This window comes from Pristiophorus japonicus, chromosome 9, assembly GCF_044704955.1.
Source record: "Pristiophorus japonicus isolate sPriJap1 chromosome 9, sPriJap1.hap1, whole genome shotgun sequence".
NCBI classification, from domain to species: domain Eukaryota; kingdom Metazoa; phylum Chordata; class Chondrichthyes; family Pristiophoridae; genus Pristiophorus; species Pristiophorus japonicus.
The window spans coordinates 5,692,108-5,707,015 of record NC_091985.1 but is presented as its reverse complement, the minus strand read 5'-3'; positions in this window follow the sequence as shown (position 1 = coordinate 5,707,015).

The following is a 14,908-nucleotide window of genomic DNA, read 5'->3' as shown; positions in this document are numbered from 1 at the left end:
CAGCTCGGGCAGTTGCCGGGGGAGATGCTGAGTCCCTTTCGGGTAGTGAGGGTATGTAAATGGATTGCGCGACTGATGTGACTTTATTGAGACGTATTATGAAGTGGCTGGGGGCCTTCGAATGTACATGTCCAAGGCCTCCTTCCTGCTAACACCTTGCCCCCTCCCCTGCTGCTAACCACACGTCTGTTTTTTTGTGCTTGCAGAACGTCAGCCACAATCGCGCCAACCTTTTGCGAGGTATCTACATCTGACCATGGGGAGATGACAAGGCTCGCGAAAACACTCAAATGCCTGAGTTGCAGAGCCTTCCAGTTGGCCCTTGCGGGAGACCACATCTGGGATCAGGACAATTTCCAGGGATTTGAGTCGTTGGAGGCTCCTGGCCCCAGTCGCCTACAGCAACGTGAAGCGAGAGAGAAATCTCGGAGGCCAGCTCTCCGGAGGGTGAGTCGGCAAATTAGGTCTGCTCAACAACAGGCAGACATGGAACCGGCCTTGGTGGAAATGTCCAGGGTAAGCACACAGATCTGGTCATGGGGAGGTGACAAGGCTCGCAAAAACACTCATGGGTACATTGGGTAGGATTCCAGAGAGCATCAACAAACTCGCTGTGACTGTTGTGGAGGCTGTGTCACGTATAGTCCGTGCAACTCAGGACTCCAGCGAGGCCATCATTGCCCACACACAGAGGCAGGTGGCCTCCAGCAGCGACAGTGGTGTTCCACAGTGTGTGGCACGAGTCTTTGATCATGTCGCTGCATCGATAGGGGTACTGAAGTTGAATGTTCAGCCATGAACTCATTGAATGGCGGTGCAGGCTAGAAGGGCCGAATGGCCTACTCCTGCACCTATTTTCTATGTTTCTATGTTTCTATTTTCTATCGATCGAATCGCAGGCACAAGCGACGCTGCTGCTTGGTGATGTGATATGGTCGACAACTGGTGCCAACCTCTGTGTTCCCCACTGTCCAACAGGAAAGGAATGGTGCTGAAGCAGACCAGCAAGTTGTGGAGACACATCGTGCGCCGTAGGTTCAGGTCCAACTCCGTTGGAGCCTCAGTGCCTCCCAGGAAATGGAAGGTGCTGTCCTTCCTCAGGATGGCAGCATTCCCGCTCCCACCACTGGCTCTCCAACCATGCACCATACACAGTACACATCCCAGCCACCAGTGACTGCTTCCGCCGAAAATGAGACACAGCAGTCCACAGCCGGGCCTTTCAAACCAAGAGCTGGTCCAGGGCATCATCGTATGCTGTCTGCACGGCCTGCCTCCCTAACACAGCAGCCCTCAAGCAGCCTTGCTGTAGGCACTGAGACCACATTGAGGAGGAGCTGCAGGCGTGGGAGGGGGATGAAGGGAAGTGGTGGAAATTTCACAGCAAGTTTTTAATAAATGAACTTGTTCACTGACTTGCTGCAGAATGCTGTATATTGCATGGTCTGGTTTTTGTTGGTCAATTGTATCATTTGGTGTTGTTGGGGGTATTGTTTATTACTAGTTTTTATTAAAATATTACTTTGACTCTTTGCCATTGATGTTGTGTGTCTCATTCCAGAATTCAGTGTCGATGAGCCATTATGGTGGCACAGAGTTGTGAGTCGTAGCTGCACCCCAGCTTCCCCATTCAAGTTAACCGCTCCATTATGAGCTGGCACCGTGTGGCTCTTCCTCTGGCAGCATCTCCACGCTGCCTCCCCTGTGGATGGGGTGCTCTGCAATCGGTGCCTCGCCAGGCTCCTCTTCATCGTCCTCCTCGTCCTCCTGAAATGGGCCTGCAATCTCCAGTGGCAATAGCTTGGATGATGTGGAATCGGTATGGGTGGAGCTACAGAATACCAAAGGGCAGAAAATGCTAGTGGGAGTTGTGTACAGATCACCAAACAGTAGTAATAAGGATGGGGACAGCATCAAACAAGAAATTAGAGATGCATGCAATAAACGTACAGCAGTTATCATGGGCGACTTTAATCTACATATTGATTGGGCTAACCAAACTGGTAGCAATGCGGTGGAGGAGGAATTGCTGGAGTGTATCAGGGATGGTCTTCTCGACCAATATGTCGAGGAACCAACTAGAGGGCTGGCCATCCTAGACTGGGTGATTTGTAATGAGAAAGGACTAATTAACAATCTTGTTGTGCGAGGCCCCTTGGGGAAGAGTGACCATAATATGGTAGAATTCTTTATTAAGATGGAGAGTGACACAGTTAATTCAGAGACTAGGGTCCTGAACTTGGGGAAAGGTAACTTCGATGGTTTGAGGCGTGAATTGGCTAGAATAGACTGGCGAGTGATACTTAAAGGGTTGATGGTGGATAAGCAATGGCAAACATTTAAAGATCACATGGATGAAATTCAACAATTGTACATCCCGGTCTGAAGTAAAAATAAAACGGGGAAGGTGGATCAACCGTGGCTAACAAGAGAAATTAAGGATAGTGTTAAATCCAAGGAAGAGGCATATAAATTGGCCACAAAAAGTAGCAAAGCTGGGGACTGGGAGAATTTTGTAATACAGCAGAGGAGGACAAAGGGTTTAATTAGGAGGGGGAAAATAGAGTATGAGAGGAAGCTTGCTGGGAACATAAAAACTGACTGCAAAAGCTTCTATAGATATGTGAGGAGAAAAAGATTAGTGAAAACAAACGTAGGTCCCTTGCAGTCAGATTCAGGTGAATTTATAATGGGGAACAAAGAAATGGCAGACCAGTTGAACAAATACTTTGGTTCTGTTTTCACGATGGAAGACACAATTAACCTTCTGGAAATACTAGGGGCCCGAGGGTCTAGTGAGAAGGAGGAACTGAAGGATATCCTTATAAAGTGGGAAATTGTGTTCGGGAAATTGATGGGATTGAAGGCCGATAAATCGCCCGGGGCCTGATAGTATCCATCCCAGAGTACTTAAGGAAGTGGCCTAAGAAATAGTGGATGCATTAGTGATCATTTTCCAACAGTCTATCGACTCCGGATCAGTTCCTATGGACTGGAGGGTAGCTAATGTAACACCACAGTTTAAAAAAGGAGGGAGAAATAAAACCGGGTAATTATAGACCGATTAGCCTGACATCAGTAGTGGGGAAAATGTTGGAATCATTCATTAAAAATGAAATAGCAGCGCATTTGGAAAGCAGTGACAGGGTCAGTCCAAGTCAGCATGGATTTATGAAAGGGAAATCATGCTTGACAAATCTTCTGAAATTTTTTGAGGGTGTAACTAGTAGAGTGGACAAGGGAGAACCAGTGGATGTGGTGTATGTGGACTTTCAAAAGGCTTTTGACAAGGTCCCACACAAGAGATTGGTGTGCAAAATCAAAGCACATGGTATTGGGGGTAATGTACAAGAAACATAGAAACATAGAAAATAGGTGCATGGGTAGGCCATCTGGCCCTTTGAGCCTGCACCACCATTCAATAAGATCATGGCTGATCATTCCTTCAGTACCTCATTCCTGCTTTCGCTCCATACCCCTTGATCCCTTTAGCCGTAAGGGCCATATCTAACACCTTCTTGAATATATCCAATGAACTGGCATCAACAACTCTCTGCGGCAGGGAATTCCACAGGTTAACAACTCTCTGAGTGAAGAAGTTCCTCCTTATCTCAGTCCTAAATGGCTTACCCCTTATCCTAAGACTATGTCTCCTGGTTCTGGACTTCCCCAACAACGGGAACATTTTCCTGCACCTAACCTGTCCAGTCCCGTCAGAATTTTATATGTTTCTATGAGATCCCCTCTCATCCTTCTAAACTCCAGTGAATACAGGCCCAGTCGATCCAGTCTCTCGTCATATGCAGTCCTGCCATCCCAGGAATCAGTCTGGTGAACCTTCGCTGCACTCCCTCAACAGCAAGAACATCCTTCCTCAGATTAGGAGACCAAAACTGAACACAATATTCCAGGTGGGGCCACACCAAGGCTCTGTACAACTGCAGTAAGACTTCCCTGCTCCTATACTCAAATCCCCTTGCTATGAAGGCCAACATACCATTTACCTTCTTCACCGCTTGCTGTACCTGCATGCTAACCTTCAATGACTGATGAATCAAGACACCCAGGTCTCACTGCACCTCCCCTTTTCCTAATCTGCCGCCATTCAGATAATATTCTGCCTTCGTGTTTTAGCCCCCAAAGTGGATAACCTCACATTTATCCACATTATACTGCATCTGCCATGTATTTGCCCACTCGCCTAACCTGTCCAAATCATCCTGCAGCCTCTTAGCATCCTCCTCACAACTCACACAACCACCCAGTTTAGTGTCATCTGCAAACTTTGAGATATTGCACTCAATTCCATCATCCAAATCATTAATATATATTGTAAAGAGCTGGGGTCCCAGCACTGAGCCCTGCGGCACCCCACTAGTCACTGCCTGCCATTCTGAAAAGGACCCGTTTATCCCGACTCTCTGCTTCATGTCTACCAACTAGTTCTCTATCCACATCAGTACATTACCCCCAATACCATGTGCTTTGATTTTGCACACCAATCTCTTGTGTGGGACCTTGTCAAAAGCCTTTTGAAAGTCCAAATACACTACATCCACTGGTTCTGCCCTGTCCACTCTGCTAGTTACATCCTCAAAAAATTCCAGAAGATTTGTCAAGCATGATTTCCCCTCATAAATCCATGCTGAGTTGGACCGATCCTATCACTGCTTTCCAAATGCGCTGCTATTTTATCCTTAATGATTGATTCCAACATTTTCCCCACTACTGATGTCAGGCTAACCGGTCTATAATTACCCGTTTTCTCTCTCCCTCTTTTTTTAAAAAGTGGTGTTACATTAGCTACCCTCCAGTCCATAGGAACTGATCCCGAGTCAATAGACTGTTGGAAAATTATCACCAATGCATCCAGTATTTCTAGGGCCACTTCCTTAAGTACTCTGGGATGTAGACTATCAGGCCCTGGGGATTTATCAGCTTTCAATCCGGTCAATTTCCCTAACACAATTTCCCGCCTAATAAAGACATCCTTCAGTTCCTCCTTCTCACTAGACCTTCGGACCCCTAGTACATCGGGAAGGTTATTTGTGTCTTCCTTTGTGAAGACAGAACCAAAGTACTTGTTCAATTGGTCTGCCATTTCTTTGTTCCCCATTATAAATTCACCCGAATCCGACTGTTTGTCTTCACTAATCTTTTTCTCTTCACATATCTATAGAAGCTTTTGCAGTCATTTTTTATGTTTCCGGCAAGCTTCCTCTCGTATTCTAATTTCCCCTCCAAATTAAACCCTTTGTCCTGCTCTGCTGTATTCTAAATTTCTCCCAGTCCTCAGGCTTGCTGCTTTTTCTGGCCAATTTATATGCCTCTTCCTTGGATTTAACACTATCCTTAATTTCCCTTGTTAGCCACGGTTGAGCCACCTTCTCCGTTTTATTTTTACTCCAGACAGGGATGTACAATTATTGAAGTTCGTCCATATGATCTTTAAAGGTTTGCTATTGCCTATCCACCGTCAACCCTTTAAGTATCATTTGCTAGTCTAATCTAGCCAATTAGCGCCTCATACCATCAAAGTTACCTTTTCTTAAGCATTTAAGAAAAGGGAAATCATGCTTGACAAATCTTCTGCAATTTTTTGAGGATGTTAATAGTAAAGTGGACAAGGGAGAACTGATGTGGATAGAGAACTGGTTGGCAGACAGGAAGCAGAGAGTTGGCATAAACGGGTCCTTTTCAGAATGGCAGGCAGTGACTAGTGGGGTGCCACAGGGCTCAGTGCTGGGACCCCAGCTCTTTACAATATATATTAATGATTTAGATGAAGGAATTGAGTGTAATATCTCCAAGTTTGCAGATGACACTAAGCTGGGTGGCAGTGTGAGCTGTGAGGAGGATGCTAAGAGGCTGCAGGGTGACTTGGATAGATTAGGTGAGTGGGCAAATGCATGGCAGGTGCAGTATAATGTGAATAAATGTGAAGTTATCCACTTTGGGAGCAAAAACACGAAGACAGAATATTATCTGAATGGCGGCAGATTAGGAAAAGGGGAGGTGCAATGAGACCTGGGTGTCATGGTTCATCAGTCATTGAAGGTTGGCATGCAGGTACAGCAGGTGGTGAAGAAGGCAAATGGGATGTTGGCCTTCATAGCCAGGGGATTTGAGTATAGGAGCAGGGATGTCTTACTGCAGTTGTACAGGGCCTTGGTGAGGCCTCACCTGGAATATTGTGTTCAGTTCTTGTCTCCTAATCTGAAGAAGGACGTTCTTGCTATTGAGGGAGTGCAGCGAAGGTTCACCAGACTGATTCCTGGGAAGGCGGGACTGACATATGAGGAGAGACTGGATCAACTGGGCCTTTATACACTGGAGTTTAGAAGGATGAGAGGGGATCTCATAGAAACTTACAAGATTCTGATGGGACTGGACAGGTTAGATGCGGGAAGAATGTTCCTGATGATGGGGAAGTCCAGAACCAGGGGACACAGGCTTAGGATAAGGGGTAGGCCATTTAGGACCGAGATGAGGAGAAACCTCTTCACTCAGAGAGTTGTTAACCTGTGGAATTCCCTGCCGCAGAGAGTTGTTGATGCTAATTCTTTGGATATATTCAAGAGGGAGTTAAATATGGCCCTTATGACTAAAGGGATCAAGGGGTATGGAGAGAACGCGGGAAAGGGGTACTGAGGGAATGATCAGCCATGATCTTATTGAATGGCGGTGCAGTCTAGAAGGGCCGAATGGCCTACTCCTGCACCTATTTTCTATGTTTCTATGTAATGCCTGGTCCCTCATGAGAGCTAAGTTGCGTAACATGCAGCACACCACAATGAATTTGGACACCTGTTGAGGGGAGTATTGAATGCTGCCTCCAGAGCAGTCCAGGAATCGGAAGCGCTGCTTGAGCACCCCCACTGTCTGTTCAATGATGTTGCGGGTGGCTGCATGGCTCTCATTGTCGCGCTGCTCGGCTTCTGTGGTGGGGTTGCGGAGGTGGGTCATGAGCCAGGTGGCCAAGCTGTAACCTTTGTCCCCGATCAGCCAGCCTGCCTTTGTTTTTGTCACTGAAACATTCGTGAGACAGTGTTCCCACACAAGATGAAAGCATCATATGTGCTCCTTGGATAGCGGGCATTCACTGCGAGGGTACGCTGCGTGTGGTCGCACACCAACTGCACATTAAGGGAGTGGTATCCCTTTCGGTTTCTGAATACCTCTGCCTTGCGAGCACCAGTCAATGATCTCCTTGAACACTCGGGAAGCCCGCAATTCTACCAAACCCTAAAGTCCTCTCATTCTGGCTGCCCTTCCTCTTAGGGAACTTTATGAAGTCCATTCTGTAGGCGTACAGAGCCTTTGTTATGTGCCCAATGCAGCGTGTGGAGAGATGCTGCATATGTCCCCTGTTGCTGCCTGCAAGGAGCCGGAGGCATAAAAGGCCATCGGCACAGTCACCTTGACCACGACGGGCAGCACAGCCCTGTTGTTGCTGGTAGACTGCAAGTCTGCCTGTAGGGAATCACATCACTGTCAGCACTTCCTTTCGGAAGCGCTGCTTTCTCATGCACTGCCCCTCAGAGAGCTGGAGGAATTCGCGATAGTCCCTATAAACCTGTCTGGGTTAAGGCCTCCTCCCCAGATCTCCTCATCCGTGGGCCCACATGGACAAGAGCCCTCCTTCTAGCTTGAAGCCACCTGCCAATAGCAACCAGCATAATACGCTGGCGAACTAGGAATGTTCCCATTCAAATCTCTCACTGACCTTGTAAGGAAACTGTAATTGCACATAAAATCACCATTTGCAAGTCATAGAAACATGGAAAATAGATGCAGGAATAGGCCATTCGGCCCTTCGAGCCTGCACCACCATTCAATAAGATCATGGCTGATCATTCACCTCAGTACCATTCCTGCTTTCTCTCCATACCCCTTGATCCCTTTAGCTGTAAGGGCCACATCCACCTCCCTTTTGAATATATTTAGTGAATTGGCCTCAACAACTTTCTGTGGTAGACAATTCCAACGGTTCACAATTCTCTGAGTGAAGAAGTTTCTCCTCATCTCAGTCCTAAATGGCTTACCTCTTATCCTTGCACTGTGACCCCTGGTTCTGGACTTCCCCAACATCGGGAACATTCTTCCTGCATCTAACCTGTTCAATCCCATCAGAATTTTATATGTTTCTATGAGATCCCCTCTCATTCTTCTAAATTCCAGTGACCATAAGCCTAGTCAATCCAGTCTTTCTTCATATGTCAGTCCTGCCATCCAAGGAATAAGTCTGGTGAACCTTCACTGCACTCCCTCAATAGCAAGAACGTCCTTCCTCAGATGAGGAGACCAAAACTGCACACAATATTAAGGTGTGGCCTCACCAAGGCCCTGTACAACTGCAGTAAGACCTCCCTGCTCCTTTACTCAAATCCTCTTGCTATGAAGGCCAATATGCCATTTGCCTTCTTCACCACCTTCTGTACCTGCATGCCAACTTTCAATGACTGATGTACCATGACACCCAGGTCTCGTTGCACCTCCCCTTTTCCAAATCTGTCACCATTCATAGAAACATAGAAAATAGGTGCAGGAGTAGGCCATTCGGCCCTTCTAGTCTGCACCGCCATTCAATGACTTCATGGCTGAACATGCAACTTCAGTACCCCATTCCTGCTTTCTCACCATACCCCTTGATCCTCCGAGTAGTAAGGACTTTTTGAATATATTTAGTGAATTGGCCTCAACAACTTTCTGTGGTAGAGAATTCCACAGGTTCACCACTCTCTGGGTGAAGAAATTCCTCCTCATCTCGGTCCTAAATGTCTTACCCCTTATCCTTAGACTGTGTCCCCTGGTTCTGGACTTCCCCAACATTGGGAACATTCTTCCTGCATCTAACCTGTCTAACCCCGTCAGAATTTTAAACGTTTCTATGAGGTCCCCTCTCATTCTTCTGAACTCCAGTGAATACAAGCCCAGTTGATCCAGTCTTTCTTGATAGGTCAGTCCCGCCATCTCGGGAATCAGTCTGGTGAACCTTCGCTGCACTCCCTCAACAGCAATAATGTCCTTCCTCAGGTTAGGTGACCAAAACTATACACAATACTCCAGGTGTGGCCTCACCAAGGCCCTGTACAACTGTAGCAACACCTCCCTGCCCCTGTACTCAAATCTCCTCGCTATGAAGGCCAACATGCCATTTGCTTTCTTAACCGCCTGCTGTACCTGCATGCCAACCTTCAATGACTGATGTACCATGACACCCAGGTCTCTTTGCACCTCCCCTTTTCCTAATCTGTCACCATTCAGATAATAGTCTGTCTCTCTGTTTTTACCACCAAAGTGGATAACCTCACATTTATCCACATTATACTTCATCTGCCATGCATTTGCCCACTCACCTAACCTATCCAAGTCGCTCTGCAGCCTCATAGCATCCTCCTCGCAGCTCACACTGCCACCCAACTTAGTGTCATCCACAAATTTGGAGATACTACCTTTAATCCCTTCGTCCAAATCATTAATGTACAATGTAAACAGCTGGGGCCCCAGCACAGAACCTTGCAGTACCCCACTAGTCACTGCCTGCCATTCTGTAAAGTCCCCATTTACTCCTACTCTTTGCTTCCTGTCTGACAACCAGTTCTCAATCCATGTCAGCACACTACCCCCAATCCCATGTGCTTTAACTTTGCACATTAATCTCTTGTGTGGGACCTTGTCGAAAGCTTTCTGAAAGTCCAAATATACCACATCAACTGGTTCTCCCTTGTCCACTCTACTGGAAACATCCTCAAAAAATTCCAGAAGATTTGTCAAGCATGATTTCCCTTTCACAAATCCATGCTGACTTGGACCTATCATGTCACCTCTTTCCAAATGCACTGCTATGACATCCTTAATAATTGATTCCATCATTTTACCCACTACCGATGTCAGGCTGACCGGTCTATAATTCCCTGTTATCTCTCTCCCTCCTTTTTTAAAAAGTGGGGTTACATTGGCTCCCCTCCACTCCATAGGAACTGATCTAGAGTCAATGGAATGGTGGAAAATGACTGTCAATGCATCCACTATTTCCAAGGCCACCTCCTTAAGTACTCTGGGATGCAGTCCATCAGGCCCTGGGGATTTATCGGCCTTCAATCCCATCAATTTCCCCAACACAATTTCCCGACTAATAAGGATTTCCCTCAGTTCCTCCTCCTTACTAGACCCTCCGACCCCTTTTATATCCGGAAGGTTGTTTGTGTCCTCCTTCGTGAATACCGAACCAAAGTACTTGTTCAATTGGTCCGCCATTTCTTTGTTCCCCGTTATGACTTCCCCTGATTCTGACTGCAGGGGACCTAAGTTTGTTTTTACTAACCTTTTTCTCTTTACATATCTATAGAAACTTTTGCAATCCGTCTTAATGTTCCCTGCGAGCCTCTTCTCGTACTCCATTTTCCCTGCCCTAATCAAACCCTTTGTCCTCCTCTGCTGAGTTCTAAATCTCTCCCAGTCCCCGGGTTCGCTGCTATTTCTGGCCAATTTGTATGCCACTTCCTTGGCTTTAATACTATCCCTGATTTCCCTTGATAGCCACGGTTGAGCCACCTTCCCTTTTTTATTTTTACGCCAGACAGGAATGTACAATTGTTGTAGTTCATCCATGCGGTCTCTAAATGTCTGCCATTGCCCATCCACAGTCAACCCCTTAAGTATCATTCGCCAATCTATCTTAGCCAATTCACGCCTCATACCTTCAAAGTTACCCTTCTTTAAGTTCTGGACCATGGTCTCTGAATTAACTGTTTCATTCTCCATCTGAATGCAGAATTCCACCATATTATGGTCACTTTTCCCCAAGGGGCCTCGCACAATGAGATTACTAATTAATCCTCTCTCATTACACAACACCCAGTCTAAGATGGCCTCCCCCCTAGTTGGTTCCTCGACATATTGGTCTAGAAAACCATCCCTTATGCACTCCAGGAAATCCTCCTCCACCGTATTGCTTCCAGTTTGGTTAACCCAATCTATGTGCATATTAAAGTTACCCATTATAACTGCTGCACCTTTATTGCACACACCCCTAAATTCAGATAATATTCTGCCTTCCTGTATTTGCCACCAAAATAAATAACCTCACATTTATCTACATTATACTGCATCTGCCATGCATTTGCCCACTCACCTAAATGGAGGGCGGAGCGGTAAGTTTTTGTGTCTCCGCAAATCAGTTGCCGAATTTACCGGCCGGCGCTAAAACCTAGATGCCTGGCGTTGTGTACAAAAGCAGCATTTACCGCCCCTCCTGGAGAGCCGAAAATCCAGACCGAACTTTCTTTCTTTCTCCACAGATGCTGCCTGACCCGCTGAGTATTTCCAGCATTTTCTGTTTTATTTATCATTGCACTGCAGTATCTATGTAACAGACAGCACAACTATTTACGAATCAGTTTTTACTCACCAGCATTTGCACAAATTAATTTTTTGGGTCTTGTTTAAAGTCTGGAGACTGCTGATGAAGTGCTTGCAAGACAGAATCATCGGATTCTCAGGTGGAGAAATAGAACCTGCGCTTCGGGAAGAGGGAGCAAGGACAGTTGCCCTGCTTGGCACTCCAGGGCATCCTCCCCATGCCACAGTGCCTGTAAGATATCGCCTATTGACAGATATTAAAAGTTAGAATTAAGAAGCTTATTTTACACGTCTCTAATTAATGAATAACCTTTATGTTTGTAACTTCCTTTATATGCATTCTTTGTATGTAAAACTCACTTAGAAATGATAGAAAATGGCCATACAACATAAAATGGGTTTTAACTGGGGAAAGGCTGAGAAGCAAAGCATCATGGTAAATTGAGCCATTTTGCAACTGCTGATACAGCTTCATTTAGAACTTTTTATATACCTCCTTTTTATATACCTATAGAAACTCTTGCTATCTGTTTTTCTATTTTGCGCTAGTTTGCTTTCATAGTCTATCTTCCCTTAATCTTTTTTTTAGTTGTTCTCTGCTGGCTTTTAAAAGCTTCCCAGTCTTCTGTCGTCCCACTAGTTTTGCCCACTTTGTATGCCCTTGTTTTTAATTGGATACCGTCCTTAATTAACCACAGATGGCTATCTTTTTTTCTCTTACACCCTTTCCTCTTCACTGGAATATATTTTTCTTGAGAGTTGTGAAATATCTCCTTAAATGTACACATTGTAAACCGTCCTACACTATGCTTTTCCAAATGTCCTGCTACTACTTAGAAACATAGAAAATAGGTGCAGGAGTAGGCCCTTCGAGCCTGCACCGCCATTCAATGAGTTCAAGGCTGAACATGCAACTTCAGTACCCCATTCTTGCTTTCTCTCCTTCCTTAATAATGGAGTCCAGCATTTTCCCAATGGCAGATCTTCGGCTAACCGGTGTATAGTTTACTGCTTTCTATCTCCCTCTTTTAAATAGGGGCGTTACATTTGAAGTTTTCCAATCCTCTGGGACCTCCCCAGAATCCAGGAAATTTTGGTAGATTACAACCAATGCATCCACTATCTCTGCAGCCACTTCTTTTAAGACCTTAGGATGCAGGCCATCAGGTCCAGGGGACTTGTCCACCTTTAGTCCCATTATTTTACCGAGTACTTTTTCTTTAGTGATAGTGATTGTTTTAAGTTCCCCCCTCGATTATCTATTATTGGGATGTTTTTAGTGTCTTCTATCGTAATGGCAGATACAAAATATTTGTTCAAAGTCTCTGCCATTTCCCTGTTCCCCATTATTAATCTCCCAGTCTCATCCTCTAAGGGACCAAGGTTTACTTTAGCCACGCTCTTCCTTTTTATATACCTATAGAAGCTCTTACTGTTTGTTTTTATATTTGTTGCTAGTTTACTCTCTCAATCTATCTTCTCTCTCTCATTTTTTTAGTCGACCATTGCTGGTTTTTAAACATTTTCTAATCCTCTGTCCTTCCACTAATCTTGCCAACATTGTATGCCATTGTTTTCAATTTGATACCATCCTTTACTTCCTCTGTTAGCCACAGATGGTTCTCCCTTCTCTTAGAGTCTTTCCTTCTCACTGGAATATATTTTTGTTGAGAGTTATGAAATATCTCCTTAAATGTCTGCCACTGCTTATCAACTGACTTACACTTTAATATATTTTCCTAGTCCACTTTAGCCAACCCTGCCTTCATACCTTTGTAAACCCCTTTATTTAAAGTCAGGACAGTGGTTTGAGGTGCAACTTTCTCACCCTCCAACTGAATTTGAAATTCAACCATGCTATGATCGCTCTTTCCAAGAGGATCCTTTACTATGAGATCATTTATTAATCCTGTCCCATTACACATTACCAGATCTAAGATAGCCTGCTCCCTGGTTACCCCTGGTCAACACATCCTGGTCCCTGGTCACCACAGCCCAGGCTACAGGCCACGATGCTGAGCACTCATACACCCCTTCCCTTGCTGGACACCATCTCAGCAATGCACGCACTGCAACGAGCCCCAGCCTGGAGGGCAACCAGACATATTTCAGCTTGCAGCCAATGTAGCCAGTCGAAGCTTTCTCCTAGATCTTTTCTGGACACAAATGTATTTCTAAACAGCCAAACAAACCTGTTGACAGAAGCCATTGCTCTGTTACACTCTCCCAAAGGTTATCACCATGGTTACACGGGGCATTCCTCAGACAGGCAAATCCAGATGCCCTCCTTTGTCGGTGCTCTTACTGCCAGTGTTTTCACTGGACACATTCAGGAAGCTGTGAAATAAAATGCTGCCAAAAAAGTAACATTGGATCCATTGACTTTTTGTCCATAATATTTTGTTAAATACTTTTGACATTGCTGGATTTTTCTAGTGAGTGAGATTAAGGGGCTCACAAGGAAACCGTTCAAATAACTTATAATTGACAACTGAGCATAGATACTAGGTTATGTATGAATTAATTGTGAAACTTTGATAGTTCAGAAGTTCTCTTCAATCACACCGTTTAGCTTCAAACATCGCAGACACCGGGTGATAAACTGGTGAGAGGGACAGCTTGATGCTTGACCTTGCAATGTACGCTCGCAGTATGTTTGTACTGTTCTAACAAAGTCATTTCTCTCATCTCCAACTATAGTGTCCATCTTCCATTCGAGTTTAACATCCTCTGTCTGCAGATGAATCGAACTAGTTCAGAAATCAGGCACGTTCATGGAACTATCAAAGTTTCAATAACTCCTGACTCTGTCGGCAGGATTTAGTAAATTCTCATTTTCACATATCTTTATCTGTTTACACTTTATTACAGAGTTTGAAACATTCTCCAGCTGATTCCAACCCAAGGTATATGGTAAGTAGATCTCTGTACAATAAACAATGATGTGTCTGGTATACAAAATTCACCAAATGCCCAAAGTATTATCTTGCTGGGATCTAATTGGTCCCATGTATCTTATTGACAGGCCTATCCACCAATCCCAAAACCCCAACCAATAGGAATGGGCGAGGTGACAAGCAAATCAAATTTTCAGCCATGCTGGAGTCCCCACTGAATCACTGGGACCTCCCAGTTCTCATGTTGCAGGGTCATTGCTGTCCCCACATTCAGGTCTCCCAACCTAAGCCCCACCCGCAAGTTCAAGCCTCATCTCCTACCCACCCTGCCACCACAAGCTCCCGGCTGCACCTCACTCACTCCCAATCCCCTGGTCTCCTTGCTCACTCCCAACCTCAGGACCTGTGACCACCCACTGCATTCCACAATTCCACCAAAAGAAAGAGAAACATCCATTAATATCGCTCCCTTCACAACCTCATTGTCCCACATCGCTTTACAGCCAATGAAGTACTTTTCAGGTGCAGTCACTGTTGTAATGTAAGAAACGCAACAACCAGTTTGAGCACAGCAATGACCCACAAACATAATTGGCCAGGACACTGGGAGAACTCACCTGCTCTTCAAAATCGTGCCGTGGGATCTT